The sequence below is a fragment of the Hyla sarda genome, chromosome 1 (genome assembly GCF_029499605.1).
Source record: "Hyla sarda isolate aHylSar1 chromosome 1, aHylSar1.hap1, whole genome shotgun sequence".
Classification (NCBI taxonomy): Eukaryota; Metazoa; Chordata; class Amphibia; order Anura; family Hylidae; genus Hyla; species Hyla sarda.
Window position 1 is genome coordinate 613,352,334 of NC_079189.1, and position 13,359 is coordinate 613,365,692.

General features: G+C 44.8%; 1 long non-coding RNA gene across 1 annotated transcript in view; it reads right to left on the reverse strand.

Annotated features, from left to right (window-relative positions):
- Window positions 1-3,275: 3,275 nt before the first annotated feature.
- The window catches only part of LOC130298805 (uncharacterized), a 28,007-nt gene continuing 17,923 nt past the window's right edge, over window positions 3,276-13,359 (reverse strand). Inside the window, exons 2-3 of the long non-coding RNA XR_008850099.1 lie at window positions 12,299-12,378; window positions 3,276-3,329 (exon numbers count right to left, since the gene is read on the reverse strand). This is a non-coding gene — a long non-coding RNA (uncharacterized LOC130298805). The remainder of the gene's footprint in view (window positions 3,330-12,298; window positions 12,379-13,359) is intronic.

Sequence of the window (13,359 nt, forward strand, 5' to 3'; positions counted from 1 at the left end):
CATTCTTCTCCATCAATAGATTCCTCCTCAGAATATACAGATTCACCTTCGAAGGATTTTGAGCCGCTTTCAGCTTGTGATACATGAAAACCTGAATCCTCCATTACTGTAACAGCGGTCAATGACGAAAAAGCTTTGTTCTGCTGTTTCAGTTTCCTCGCCTTGAATGGGGGACAAAGGTATTTCTGGAAACAACGGTACCAAAGCACTTGCTGTTTCTTGGAGACAATCTTAAAGGGTACCTTTCATCAAAAAAACTTTTGATATATTATAGATTAATGTATGCAGAATAACTTTCCAATTGTATGTTATAAAAAAATATGCTTCTTTCTATTTAATTTTCCACTTTGAAAAAATGACCACTAGGGGTCTCCCTACCAGTCCTGGCCGCAAACCCTTTTTATAGATTTCAGACTCATGCTGGAGTCCTAAAACTCAGACTGCAGCCGGGACACAGACAAGCTCAGCACTATTCCTTGCCTGTCAATCAGCACCTCAGGGCATACTCCTGACTCTGCCTTACTGCATGCCCTCATTCATTTTACTATCTGATCTCTGATCTTTCTTCTCTCTGCACATGCAGTTGTAAACAGAGAGGAGAAGATTCAGAGCTGCCAGCTGAGCTTGTCTGTGTCCCAGCTGCAGTCTCAGATTTAGGACTCCAGCACGAGTCTGAAATCTATAAATCTATAAAAGGGTTTGCGGCCAGGACTGGTAGGGAGACCTCTAGTGGTCATTTTTTCAAAGTGGAAAATTAAATAGAAAGAAGCATATTTTTTTTAAAACATGCAATTGGAAAGTTATTCTGCATACATTAATCTCTAATATATCAAAAGTTTATTTTGATGAAAGGTACCCTTTAACCAGTTCAGGACACAGGGCGTACAGGTATGCCCCCCGAGTCCTTAAAGGGGTACTCCGCTGCTCAGAGTTCGGTACAAACTGTTCTGAACATTGGAGCTGGCGCCGAGAGCGTGTGAAATCATAGCCCCACCCCTCATGACATTAGGCCCTGCCCACTCAATGCAAGTCTATGGTAGGGGGAGTGACAGCGGGTGGGGCATCGTGAGGGGGCTATGATGTCACACGCTCCCGACACCAGTTCCAGCAGAGTTCCCCTTTAAAGAATATTTCCGGGATGTACAACTTATTCCCTTTTCTAAGAATAGGTGATAAATGTGAGATCGCGGGGGGGGGGGGGGGGGGGGGGGGTTCCGACCGCACGGGCCCCCTGCGATCTGCCAAACGGAGCCCCGACTCCCTGCATGGAACGAGCGTTTTCGACCACCGCCACTGCTTTCGGCAATCGGCATAAAACTGCATGGTAGGGGGTGAGTCGGCTGCAGATTCCTGTTGTGATCGAAAATGCTTGTTCCATGCAGGGAGCCGGGGCTCTGTTTGGGAGATTAAGCGGGGCCCCAGCGGTCGGACCCCCCGCGATCTAACACTTATCCCCTATCCTTAGCAAAGGAGAGAAGTTGTACATCCCAGAGTTATCCTTTAAGGACTCCGGGCGTACATGTACTCCCTGAGTCCCGTTACTGGGGTTTAAAGCGTTCTCACGAGCGGAGAACACTTCAAACCCTGTGGGTCCCAACTGCTACCAGCAGCCATGACCGCCGATCAGGCCAATGCCCAGCATTAACCCTTTAGACGTCGCGATCAAAGTTAATCACGGCATCTAAAATGAAAGTGAAAGTAACCCGGCAGTTCAGCGGAGCTGATCGGGACTATGGCGACGAAATTGCGATGTCCTGGTCAGCTGAGAGGAGGGCAGGAGGGCGTTTACCTGCCTCCTCCTCGTCCGATCAGTCTTCTGCTGCTCCAAGCCTGCCATGCAGCCTGGAGCAGCAGAGCACCGATAACACTGTTCAATACTATGCTATGGCATAGTGTACGCAATCAGAAGATAAAAAAAAAAGTAAAAAGTTGAAAAGAAAGTGTGAATAATCCCCCCTCCCAATAAAAGTTTAAATCACCCCCCTTTTCCTATTTTTTTTTTTTTATAAAATAATGTAATAAAAATAGAAATAATCATATGCGGTACCGCCGCGTAAATGTCCGAACTATTAAAATATAATGTTAGCTAAACCACATGGTCGATGGCGTACACATAAAAAAAGACCTAAGTCCAAAATGGTGCATTTTTAGTCACTTCATATCATAAAAATATTAATAAAAAGCGATCAAAAAGTCCCATCAAAACAAGAATGGTACCGATAAAAACTACAGACAATGGCGCAAAAAATTAGCCCTCATACCGGCCGTATGCAGAAAAATAAAAAAGTTATAGGGGTCAGAAGAGGACAATTTTAAACATACTAATTTAGGTGCATGTAGTTATAAAATGAAATAAAACCTATATAAATTGGCTGTAATCGTATGGACCTACAGAATAAACATAAGGTGTCATTTTTTACCGAAAAATGCACTGTGTAGAAACGGAAGCTCCAAAATATTGCAAAATGGCTTTTGTTTATTCCACCCCACAAACGCTGCAGATTATGTCATAATAAAAAGTGATGTCATTACAAACTTCAATTGGTGACGCAAAAAACTAGACCTTATGGGTCTGTAGGTGCAAAATTGTCCTTAAGGTGTTAATCGACACTTTCATGAATCAATACCCCAGCGGAAACTGGTTCCTTTTGTGGTGTAGATGTGGTTACTTGCGTAGGAGGTACCGGTGCAGATGCAGTAAACACAAAGGGTTTGGGAAATGCTGATCTTTTCTCCGAAATTCGTTTACGGTCCACTAAGCGGCTGCATTGTATTTTGACGGAGAAGGTTCTCGGTGTAACTTGAACAGGTCGACTTATTGTTCCCCACATCCTGTCAAAAGACGTTCCCTGTTCTCTAGACTGTAATAAAGAAACATTATTTTGGGATGGATCTGGCATTGGTCTGGCATGGGGTACGACGTGCCTACAAGTAGGACACAGCTCGCCCGGCTGTAAAAGCGAAGAACACCCTTCCGTGTCCATTCGCTTCCACTTCACAACGTGACTAGACCGTACATCTCCCGTTCGTTTAGGAGGTGGAGGACGAAATATGGAGGGTACGGCATTACGCTTCAGCTTTCTTTTTCCCGTAACCTTGTTAAAGATGTAGCAATCCTCATTAAAGTGGAGGGAACACATCCTGTAGGATTGGTTTTTTGAAGAAAATATCTTCTCAATCTCATCATCTATGTTGGGGTATTGATGTCCAGTTGCGAGAAGCCACCTTCTAATCACATCTTTATCTTTTGGAAAAGTGTGTAACATGACTCCAGAATAATGGTCCCTTGTATTGTCAGTACAGCCGTGCACTACGCAGATTACCATTATCTAAGTAAAAATGACATACAAACAAAGGTTAGTACAGTACAATCTCCCAAAAGCAGACACTCACAGGGAATAAAAAAAATGGTCCACTATTGAAAGATGTCCCTTATTGAAAGATGTCCCTTATTGACAGATGTCCCTTATTGAGAGATGTCCCTTATTGACAGATGTCCCTTATTGACAGATGTCCCTTATTGACAGATGTCCCTTATTGAAAGATGTCCCTTATTGAGAGATGTCCCTTATTGACAGATGTCCCTTATTGACAGATGTCCCTTATTGACAGATGTCCCTTATTGAAAGATGTCCCTTATTGAGAGATGTCCCTTATTGAGAGATGTCCCTTATTGAGAGATGTCCCTTATTGAGTAAAAAAGGCTCCATATCTTTCTATATGACCTATAATGATACTAAAATTACCTGAAAAACATGATAAAAAGCAATATTACAGTAGAATCTCCCAGTGCCCATCAATCATCCCTTATCAACCCCCTGTATCATTTCATCCCCACTTTATACCCTGTGCAGCTTTATTCCCCTATGCCTTGTGCCAAATCCTCTCCCCCTTCCCCCCTGTGCCACATCATTTCCCCTAGATCCTATCTGTACAGAAGGGGGGGGGGGGGGAATGATTTGGCACAGGGGGAGTAAAGTGGTACGGGGGGGGGGGGGATTAGGGAGCAGGGGGGTGAATGATGTGGCCAGCGGACGTACAGAAGCAGGAGATCAATAGTTAAACATTGGTCTTCTGCTTTTGTGCTGGGGCTTCCGCAGTGCGATGTTGGCTGTACCCACTGAATGTGGCTTGGTGTACACGGTGGGGCCAGCACATAAGCCTGGTTGTCCCCTATTGGGAGTGTTTTGTCCCCCTATTGAGAGTGTTTTGTCCCCTCTATTGGGAGTGTTTTGTCCCCTCTATTGGGAGTGTTTTGTCCCCTCTATTGGGAGTGTTTTGTCCCCTCTATTGGGAGTGTTTTGTCCCCTCTATTGGGAATGTTTTGTCCCCTCTATTGGGAGTGTTTTGTCCCCTCTATTGAGAGTGTTTTGTCCCCCTATTGAGAGTGTTTTGTCCCCCTATTGAGAGTGTTTTGTCCCCTATTGGGAGTGTTTTGTCCCCTATTGGGAGTGTTTTGTCCCCTATTGGGAGTGTTTTGTCCCCTATTGAGAGTGTTTTGTCCCCTATTGAGAGTGTTTTGTCCCCTATTGAGAGTGTTTTGTCCCCTATTGGGAGTGTTTTGTCCCCTATTGGGAGTGTTTTGTCCCCTATTGGGAGTGTCCCCTATTGGGAGTGTTTTGTCCCCTCTATTGGGAGTGTTTTGTCCCCTCTATTAGGGAGTGTTTTGTCCCCTATTGGGAGTGTTTTGTCCCCTATTGAGTGTTTTGTCCCCTATTGGGAGTGTTTTGTCCCCTCTATTGGGAGTGTTTTGTCCCCTATTGGGAGCATTTTGTCCCCTATTGAGTGTTTTTTCTGCCATTGGGAGTGTTTTGTCCCCTATTGGGAGTGTTTTGTTCCCTATTGGGAGTGTTTTGTCCCCTATTGGGAGTGTTTTGTCCCCTATTGAGTGTTTTTTCTGCCATTGGGAGTGTTTTGTCCCCTATTGGGAGTGTTTTGTCCCCTCTATTGGGAGTGTTTTGTCCCCTCTATTGGGAGTGTTTTGTCCCCTCTATTGGGAGTGTTTTGTCCCCTCTATTGGGAGTGTTTTGTACCCCTATTGGGAGTGTTTTGTCCCCTCTATTGGGAGTGTTTTGTCCCCTCTATTGGGAGTGTTTTGTCCCCTCTATTGGGAATGTTTTGTCCCCTCTATTGGGAGTGTTTTGTCCCCTCTATTGAGAGTGTTTTGTCCCCCTATTGAGAGTGTTTTGTCCCCCTATTGAGAGTGTTTTGTCCCCTATTGGGAGTGTTTTGTCCCCTATTGGGAGTGTTTTGTCCCCTATTGGGAGTGTTTTGTCCCCTATTGAGAGTGTTTTGTCCCCTATTGAGAGTGTTTTGTCCCCTATTGAGAGTGTTTTGTCCCCTATTGGGAGTGTTTTGTCCCCTATTGGGAGTGTCCCCTATTGGGAGTGTTTTGTCCCCTCTATTGGGAGTGTTTTGTCCCCTCTATTGGGAGTGTTTTGTCCCCTCTATTAGGGAGTGTTTTGTCCCCTATTGGGAGTGTTTTGTCCCCTATTGAGTGTTTTGTCCCCTATTGGGAGTGTTTTGTCCCCTCTATTGGGAGTGTTTTGTCCCCTATTGGGAGCATTTTGTCCCCTATTGAGTGTTTTTTCTGCCATTGGGAGTGTTTTGTCCCCTATTGGGAGTGTTTTGTTCCCTATTGGGAGTGTTTTGTCCCCTATTGGGAGTGTTTTGTCCCCTATTGAGTGTTTTTTCTGCCATTGGGAGTGTTTTGTCCCCTATTGGGAGTGTTTTGTCCCCTCTATTGGGAGTGTTTTGTCCCCTCTATTGGGAGTGTTTTGTCCCCTCTATTGGGAGTGTTTTGTCCCCTCTATTGGGAGTGTTTTGTACCCCTATTGGGAGTGTTTTGTCCCCTCTATTGGGAGTGTTTTGTCCCCTCTATTGGGAGTGTTTTGTCCCCTCTATTGGGAGTGTTTTGTCCCCTCTATTGGGAGTGTTTTGTCCCCTCTATTGGGAGTGTTTTGTCCCCTCTATTGGGAGTGTTTTGTACCCCTATTGGGAGTGTTTTGTCCCCTCTATTGGGAGTGTTTTGTCCCCTCTATTGGGAGTGTTTTGTCCCCTCTATTGGGAGTGTTTTGTCCCCTATTTGGAGCGTTTTGTCCCCTATTTGGAGCGTTTTGTCCCCTACTGGGAGCGTTTTGTCCCCTATTGGGAGTGTTTTGTCCCCTATTGTTCCCTAATGGAAGTGTTTTGTTCCCTATTGGGTGTGTCCGCTATTGGGAATGTCCCCTATTTGGAGGGTGTAAATACATTACGGCCCCTTACTGGGATGTTGGCTGTACCCCCTGATGGTGGCTTGGTGTACACGGTGGGGCCAGAACATAAGCCTGGTTGTCCCCTATTGGGAATGTTTTGTCCCCTATTGTTCCCTAATGGAAGTGTTTTGTTCCCTATTGGGTGTGTCCGCTATTGGGAATGTCCCCTATATGGAGGGTGTAAATACATTATGGACCCTTACTGCGATGTTGGCTGTACCCACTGATGGCGGCTTTGTGTACACAGTTGGGCCAGAACATAAGCCTGGTTGTCACCTATTCGAAGTGTTTTTTACGCTATTGGGAGTGTTTTGTCCCTTATTGGGAGTGTTTTGTCCCCTATTGAGTGTTTTTCCCCCTATAGGGAGTGTTTTGTCCTCTATTGGGAGTGTTTTGTCCCCTCTATTGGGAGTGTTTTGTCCCCTCTATTGGGAGTGTTTTGTCCCCTCTATTGGGAGTGTTTTGTCCCCTATTTGGAGCGTTTTGTCCCCTACTGGGAGCGTTTTGTCCCCTATTGGGAGTATTTTGTCCCCTATTGTTCCCTAATGGAAGTGTTTTGTTCCCTATTGGGTGTGTCCGCTATTGGGAATGTCCCCTATATGGAGGGTGTAAATACATTATGGACCCTTACTGCGATGTTGGCTGTACCCACTGATGGCGGCTTTGTGTACACAGTTGGGCCAGAACATAAGCCTGGTTGTCCCCTATTCGAAGTGTTTTTTACGCTATTGGGAGTGTTTTGTCCCTTATTGGGAGTGTTTTGTCCCCTATTGAGTGTTTTTCCCCCTATAGGGAGTGTTTTGTCCTCTATTGGGAGTGTTTTGTCCCCTCTATTGGGAGTGTTTTGTCCCCTCTATTGGGAGTGTTTTGTCCCCTCTATTGGGAGTGTTTCGTCCCCTCTATTGGGAGTGTTTTGTCCCCTCTATTAGGGAGTGTTTTGTCCCCCTATAGGGAGTGTTTTGTCCTCTATTGGGAGTGTTTTGTCCCCTCTATTGGGAGTGTTTTGTCCCCTCTATTGGGAGTGTTTTGTCCCCTCTATTGGGAGTGTTTCGTCCCCTCTATTGGGAGTGTTTTATCCCCTCTATTGGGAGTGTTTTGTCCCCTATTGGAAATGTTTTTTCCCCTATTGGAAATGTTTTTTCCCTTATTGTTCCCTAATGTAAGTGTTTTGCTCCCTATTGGGTGTGTCTGCATCCGCTATTGGGAATGTCCCCTATTCGAAGGGTGCAAATACATTAAAGGGGTGCTCCGATGCTCAGCGTTTGGAACAAACTGTTCCGAAAGCTGGAGCCGGCAGCTCATGACGTCATAGCCCTGCCCCCTCATGAGATCAAACTCCGCCCCTTCAATGCAAGTCTATTGGAGGGGGTGTGACGGCTGTCACGCCCCCTCCCATAGACTTGCATTGAGGGGGGGGGGGGGGGGCTATGACGTCACGAGCTCCCGACTCCTGCGTTCGGAACAGTTTGTTCCAAATGCTGAACAGCGGAGTACCCCTTTAAGTCTTATGGGACTCTGCCGGGGAATTAAAAACGGTCCCCTATTGGGAGGTGTCCATTAAGGGAGATTTTACTGTATTTCTTTAATATTACTGCTGCACTCATCAGATCTATTATGTTTACCCTTCTGGTGAAATGGCTTATTGTCCCCGATGCACTCAATTTGTCAACAGGCTGACTGTCCCTACTACTACCCCTCCTATCACATGGACAAAATCACATTTTTTTAAATAAGTTCCTGCTGGCTCCCAGCTTGTAAGGCTATGTTCACATGCTATAAAACGTGAGGAATGTCTGGCCGGGAAAACACGGGCAGATAATTCCGCACATAATTGCTTGTTGGAGATGCCGCATCTACATAGACTGCAGAATCCACAGAGACACTGAACAGGTTCAATGGGGGAGATTTATCAGGGTTTTTAGAGGGCTTTTTTTTGTGTATAATTGGTGCATGAAATGTTGCACGTGAGCCTAAGCACTTTATTTTCGATAGTTTTTGGCTGTAAGTCAAAAAACTACCAACAATCTTACAAAAGTCAATGTCAGTAGTAAAGGATTTATTAACTCTTTAACAACATAGGACGTAAATGTACGTCATGTTGCGGTAATACTTAACACACCAGAACGTACATTTACGTCCTATACATGACGCGAGCACCGGACCGGTGCTTGCATATGTGCGGCAGGTCCCAGCTGCTATCAGCAGCCAGGGACCCGCCGGGTAATTGCGGACTTCAGCGACCGGGCTGATGTCCGCCATTAACCCCTCAGATCCCGTGATCAATACAGATCACAGCATCTGCGGCAATGCGGGCGTAAAATTGGATGATTGGATTGCCCGAGGCGCTGCCGCAGGGATCCGATTGTCCAACATGGAAGCCAGAGGTCACCTCACCTGTCTCCGTCCGACTCCCGGGGTCTTCTGCTCTGGTCTGAGATCAAGCAGACCAGAGCAGAAGATGACCGATAATACTGATCAGTACTATGCCCTATACATAGCACTGAACAGTATTAGAAATCAAATGATTGCTATAGATAGTCCCCAAAGTTGAACGCCGCCCCTAAAGTGGAAGTAAATCATTGCCAGTTAGCTCAGTGGGCTGTTCGGGATGTCGGCGAAATCGTGACATCCCGAACAGCTGTGAGACAGCAGGAGGGTCCCTACCTTCCTCCTGGTGTCCGATCGCCGAATGACTGCTCAGTGTCTGAGATCCAGGCATGAGCAGTCAAGCGGCAGAATCATTGATCAATGGTTTCCTATGAGAACAATAACAATGGTCAATGTAAAAGATAACAATGATCAATGTAAGAGATCAGTGTGTGCAGTGTTATAGGTCCCTATGGAATAACAATGATCAGTGTAAGAGATCAGTGTGTGCAGTGTTATAGTCTCCTATGGGATAACAATGATCAGTGTAAGAGATCAGTGTGTGCAGTGTTATAGTCTCCTATGGGATAACAATGATCAGTATAAGAGATCAGTGTGTGCAGTGTTATAGCCACTAGAGGGAGCTATTACATTGCAAAATAAAAAAGAAAAAAAAAGTGAATAAAGATCATTTAACCCCTTTCCTAATAAAAGTTTGAATCACCCCCCTTTTCCAATAAAAAAAAAAACCAGTGTAAATAAATATAAACATATGTGGTATCACCGCGTGCGGAAATGTCCGAATTATAAAAATATATAGTTAATTCCAAAGTACAAAATAGTGCATTTTTGGTCACTTTTTATATCATGAAAAAATTATCAATAAGTCCGATCAATACAAAAATGGTACCGCTAAAAACTTCAGATGACAGCGCCAAAAATTTGCCCTCATACCGGCCTGAACGCGGAAAAATAATAAAGTTATAGGGGTCAGAAGATGACAATTTTAAACGTATAAATTTTCCTGCATGTAGTTATGATTTTTTCCAGAAGTGCGACAAAATCAAATCTATATAAGTAGGGGATCATTTTAACCATATGGGCCTACAGAATAATGATAAGGTGTCATTTTTACTGAAATATGCACTGCGTAGAAACGGAAGCCCCCAAAACTTACAAAATGGCATTTTTTTTCAATTTTGTCGCACAATGATTTTTTCCCCATTTTGCCGTACATTTTGGGGTAAAATGACTGATGTCATTACAAAGTAGAATTGGTGGCGCAAAAAATAAGCCGTCATATAGATTTTTAGGTGCAAAATTGAAAGAGTTATGATTTTTTAGAGGTAAGGAGGAAAAAACGAAAGAAGAGAATTGTGACATCACAGCTCCGCCTCCGTGTGACATCACGCTCCGCCCCCTCAATGCAAGCCTATGGGAGGGGGCGTGACAACGTGATTTTATGGATTTTTTTTTCTCATTATGTCTCTCATAGTTGAGGTATACCTATGATGACAATTATAGGCCTTTTACCGTAAAGTGTACAGCGTAAAAACGAAACCCTTCAAAATGTGCAAAATTGCTGTTTTCATTTCAATTTCCCCACACAAAATAATTTTTTTTGTTTTTCCTGTGAAGAGCTTCACTGCTGCCTCTGATGCAGATGCCGCCGCCGCCGCCTCCTCCATTTACCTGCCGCCGCAGCCCCGTGTATCTCCAGCTGTTGAGAGCCTGCCGCCGGTCCCCACTGCCGTGCCGGTACTTGTTAAGTGCCGCAGTCCCCGCCGCAGCTCTCGGTGTCAGCTACCCCTGCTCTGCCCGGACTTCTAGCGGCGGGCAGAGCAGGGGAAATTAACTTTAACCCCCAAAGGGACCAATCACAGTGATCGCTGACCAGGACATTTGACAGATGGTTCTGGGGGGGTGTTGCAGAAGTTGTCCCCTGCTGGAAACAGCGGGACTTCTGCTGCGCATCGCAGGGTTAACTGCATGTCATATATATATAAAAGCCGTGATGCGCAAACTGCCTGCACATGACGGCTTATATACAAGCCATTCTGCGGGAAGGGGTTAAAGGCTCCAGAAAGTTAAACAGATTTGTAAATTACTTCTATTAAAAAATCTTAATCCTTTCAATAATTATCAGCTGCTGAAGTTGAGTTGTTGTTTTCTGTCTGGCAACAGTGCTCTCTGCTGACATCTCTGCTTGTCTCGGGAACTGCACAGAGTAGAAGAGGTTTGCTATGGGGATTTGCTTCTACTCTGGACAGTTCCCGAGACGCGTGTCATCAGAGAGCACTTAGACAGAAAAGAACAACTCAACTTCATCAGCTCATAAGTACTGAAAGGATTAAGATTTTTTTAATAGAAGTCATTTACAAATCTGAGGGGTTAATGGCGGACATCCGCGGGATCGCGGGTGCCCGCCATTACCGGCGGATCCCTGGCTGCGATCAACAGCCGGGACCTGCCGCGCATGATGCCGGCATCGCTCCGATGCCCGCGGTTATGCTTAGGACGTAAATGTACGTCCTGGTGCGCTAAGTACCACCTCACCAGGACGTACATTTACGTCCTTCGTCGTTAAGGGGTTTACCAGGGTGCCTCCAGCTGTTGCAAAACTACAACGCCCAGCATGCCCGGACAGCCTTCGGCTGTCCGGGCATGCTGTGAGTTGTAGTTTTGCAACAGCTGGAGGCACCCTGGTTGGGAAACACTGTCTTAACCTGTCACTCTCTGAAACTACAACTCCCATCATGCCCTGACAGATATCCAGGTTGTCAGGGCATGATAGGAGTTGTAGTTTTATGCTAAGTCTCCTCTTTTTTTTTTGTTTAAGGACACAGTAGGGGCACGTTCACACATACACGATCTGCTGCATATTTTGTGCAGCTAATTTTGCCACCCATTAAAGGGGTACTCCCATGGAAAACATGTTTTTTTTTTTTTTTTTATCAACTGGTGCCAGAAAGTTAAACAGATTTGTAAATTACTTCCATTAAAAAAATCTTAATCCTTTCAATAATTATCAGCTGCTGAAGTTGAGTTGTTGTTTTCTGTCTGGCAACAGCGCTCTCTGCTGACATCTCTGCTCGTCTCGGGAACTGTACAGAGTAGAAGAGGTTTGCTATTTGGATTTGCTTCTACTCTGGACAGTTCCCGAGACACGTGTCATCAGAGAGCACTTAGACAGAAAAGAACAACTCAACTTCATCAGCTCATAAGTACTGAAAGGATTAAGATTTTTTTTAATAGAAGTAATTTACAAATCTGTTTAACTTTCTGGAGCCAGTTGATATATAAAAATTTTTGTTGTACAATGATTTATAATTTTTTTGATTACGTGTGGCAAATTTATCAACCAACCGGTATGACGTAAGCAAAACCAAAGGAAATAAATAAATAAATACTTCAATAGACAACAATCATAAATCTCCACCAATCTTCTGGGGATGTCAATAATTGGGATTTCCACAGTAGATCTTTGCTGCCACAAGAAGTTTGACCATGTGCACAGTGCGGCAGAATCCAATCGAAAAGAATGGGACTCTGCTGCGGTGGAATTTACAAGCAGATTTTTCTGAAGGAATTCCGCCTTTAAATGCTGCAGAGTAGGGATCTTCACCCTAGGGCAGGTGCGGACATACGTTCATACAATTCTATTTGTATATATTTACCACTAATAGGAAGCTGTACAAAACGGTCTTCTCGGGGATATCTTCAAGCAACAATTTCTGGACGGCCAAAGTGTTGACTCCTGTAGATAAAAGAAATGGAATTCAATTAATTATATCAATTTTTGGAAAAGATTGGCATTATACTGATCGTACTGTGTAAGTAGAAGTGGTATACAATCAGGCTGGTGCAAGAATACAACTACCAGCATGGAAGGAGCTTAAAGGGGGACTCCGGTGGAAAACATTTTTTTTTTTTTTTTTTTTTAAATCAACTGGTGCCAAAAAGCTATACAGATTTGTAAATTACTTCTATTAAAAAAACTTAATCCTTCCAGCACTTATTAGCGGCTGTATACTAAAGAGGAAGTTCTTTTGTTTTTGGATTTCTATTCTGTCTGACCACAGTGCTCTCTGCTGACACCTCTGTCCATGTCAGGAACTGTCCAGAGCAGCATATGTTTGCTGTAGGGATTTTCTCCTGCTCTGGACAGTTCCTGACATGGACAGAGGTGTCAGCAGAGAGCACTGTGGTCAGACAGAAAAGAAATCCAAAAACAAAAGAACTTCCTCTGTAGTATACAGCCGCTAATAAGTACTGGAAGGATTAAGATGTTTTAATAGAAGTAATTTACAAATCTGTTTAACTTTCTGCCACCAGTTGACTTAAAAAAAGAAATAAATAAAATAGTTTTCCACCAGAGTACCCCTTTAACCCCTCAAGGACGCAGCCCATTTGGGCCTTAAAGGGGTACTCCGGTGCTTAGACATCTTATCCCCTATCCAAAGGATAGGGGATAAGATGCCTGATCGTAGGAGTCCCGCCGCTGGGGACCCCCGGGATCTTTCACGCGGCACCCCGTTTATAATTAGTCCCCGGAGCGTGTTCACTCTGGGTCTGATTACCAGCGACCACAGGGCCGACTGTGTGTGACGTCACGCCTCTGCCCCCGTGTGATGTCATGCTCCGCCCCCCTCAATGCAAGCCTATGGGAGGGGGTGTGACAGCTATCACGCCCCCTCCCATAGACTTGCATTGAGGGGCGGAGCGTGAGGTCACACGG